Source organism: Ursus americanus, chromosome 32, assembly GCF_024610735.1.
Source record: "Ursus americanus isolate L20-20 chromosome 32, mUrsAme1.1.p, whole genome shotgun sequence".
NCBI classification, from domain to species: domain Eukaryota; kingdom Metazoa; phylum Chordata; class Mammalia; order Carnivora; family Ursidae; genus Ursus; species Ursus americanus.
The window spans coordinates 31508034-31510671 of record NC_142158.1 but is presented as its reverse complement, the minus strand read 5'-3'; positions in this window follow the sequence as shown (position 1 = coordinate 31510671).

Below are 2638 nucleotides of genomic sequence, written 5' to 3'. Positions count from 1 at the left end.
GACGTGTTATTTAAAAATTAATAATTTAAAAAATGAAATAAATATTGTTATTTTTTGAGCATGAAACACCTGTGCATATTTCTTTTTTTTTTTTTGAAGATTTTATTTATTTATTTATTCGAGAGAGAGAGAGCAGGGGGAGGGGCAGAGGGAAAGGGAGAGGGACAAGCAGGTTGCGCTGAATGCAGAGTGAACGCAGGGCTCGATCTTACGACCCTGAGATCATGACCTGAGCCCAAATCAAAAGCCAGATGCCTAACCAGATGCGCCACCCAGGCACCCCAACACCTGGGCCTATTTCTTTTGTGAAGGAGGGATTCCACTTATTCCTGGTCATATGCCTCAAAATTTTGTAAACTCTGATCATATGTAACATCGCCTTTGTCCTTCCAAAGGGAAGTGCACCCATTTTTTTCAGGTTGTCTCGGGCAATGCCTATATAGCTCCGTCGTTATTTAGGTTTTGGCTTGCTGGCATGGAATGGATGCTAAAACATCTTATTTATTTTTTACTCTTTTGGTAGGTATAAATCAAAACAATCTAAAAAGGTTTCCAATGAAAACTCTTGCTCTTATTTTCTATCCTGAACCCCAGTTATGTCTAGTAGTTTGTTACATAACCCTTCAGAGCTTCTCTGTGTGAATATATATATAAACATACATATATTTATTTATTTATACACAAAATGTAGTAATTAGTACACGTTGTTCTGTACCTTGATTTTTTGTTTTGCATGGTCATCAGGCCCCATTCTAGTTGTCTTACAAATGTTAACTCATTTACTCCTCACAGCAACCTTACGACACAGGTATTATTCTTAGCTCTGTTTTACTGTTGTTGGTTGTTTTTTTTTTTAACATTTTATTTATTTATTTGACACAGAGAGAGAGAGAGCACAAGCAGGGGGAGCAGTAGGCAGAGGGAGAAGCAGACTTCCCACTGAGCAGGGAGTCCAACACGGAGCTCGATCCTAGGACCTTGGGATCATGACCTGAGCCGAAGGCAGCTGCTTAACCGACTGAGCGACCCAGGTGCCCCTGCTCTGTTTTACTGTTAAGGAAACTGAGGCAGTTAGTGGAGAGAGGCAGTAGAGAGAGGTTAGCCAATTTATCTACAGGCACATAACCAGTGACATAGATGGAATTCTAAGCCAGCCGGGCTGTCCTCAGAGTCTAGATTCTTTTTTACCCCTTTTTAAAAAGATTTATTTATTTGACAGGGGTGCAGAAGGAGAGGGAGAGAGAATCTCAGGCAGACTCTACGCTGAGCATGGAGCCCGAAGCGGTGCACCTCACGACCCTGAGATCACGACCTGAGCGGAAATCAAGAGCTGAATGCAACTGACTGAGCCGCTCAGGCGCCCCCAGAGTCTGGGTTCTTTTTTGTTTTTTTTTTTTTAATATTTTATTTATTTATTTGACAGAGATAGAGACAGCCAGCGAGAGAGGGAACACAAGCAGGGGGAGTGGGAGAGGAAGAAGCAGGCTCCTAGCGGAGGAGCCTGATGTGGGGCTCGATCCCAGAACGCCGGGAACACACCCTGAGCCGAAGGCAGACGCTTAACTGACTGTGCCACCCAGGCGCCCCCAGAGTCTGGGTTCTTAACTGCTACGCTGTCCTGCCTTTTGGAGAGCTTGCCATCAGCACGGAGAGCTCCGTCAGACATGCATGCTGTTCTGTTAAATGGCTCTATCATAATTTATTTCATCAGCCCCCTTTTAATGGATGCCTGGATCGTTTCTAATCAGTCATTATCATAAGCCATGCTGAAATCAAGAACACGTACATTCTGGGTACGTGCAGGTCGATTTATTGAATACATTCCCAGTAGTGGGATTGCTGGCTGAAGGGTACGTGCATTTGTAACTTTGCCAGATCTCGCCTCACTGGCTTCCATGGGGTTGCCCAGTGTTCTCTGTTCCCTTCAGCCTCTCCAGCAGATTATGTTGGTCAACTTTGAATTTTTGCCAAATTAGCAGGTAAAAAAAATGACATCTCAAAAGCTTTTATTTGCACGTCTTTTATAATGAGTGAGTCTGGGCATCTTCTATGTTCCCGGGCCCTTCAACATTTTGTTTTCTGTGGACTGCCTGCTCATACCCTTCGCTCATTTTTCCATTGGGTTTCTGGCCTTGTTCTTACTAGTTTCGTGCTAAGGCTTCTTTATAACATCATGTATACCTTCCGAGTTTCCGCAGAAGGTTCAGGTTTCCCTCCTTTTCTTCCTGCGGGTGTGTTGTTGGTTTGCCGGGAGGAGCCAGAGGCCTGGGAAAAGGTGCTGCTAGCCAGGGTCCACAGGGTACTAGGGTCTAAGTCGGGAGGAGTAGCACAGCTGCTCTGATGGTGGGGCTCAGACGGGATGGTGGGGCGTCCATGGGGCCCAACTGCAGGCCGGGTTGAGGTCAGAGCCAGGAAGGTCACTCATTCCTAAGAGAAGAGGCCCCTTGTCCAGGCGAACAGCCTGGGAGGCCCCCTCCCATCCAAACGCGGAGACACAGAGGGGTGGTACGAAGTTGGTCTGTTGCTGTCCTGAGCCCAAGGGCCAGGGGGTCCCTCTGCTCCCCAGATCCTGCAGAATCTCCCCTCCGTGCCCCTGGGAATCAGGGCCAGGCTGCCCCAGAGCGGCCGTCCACTAGCG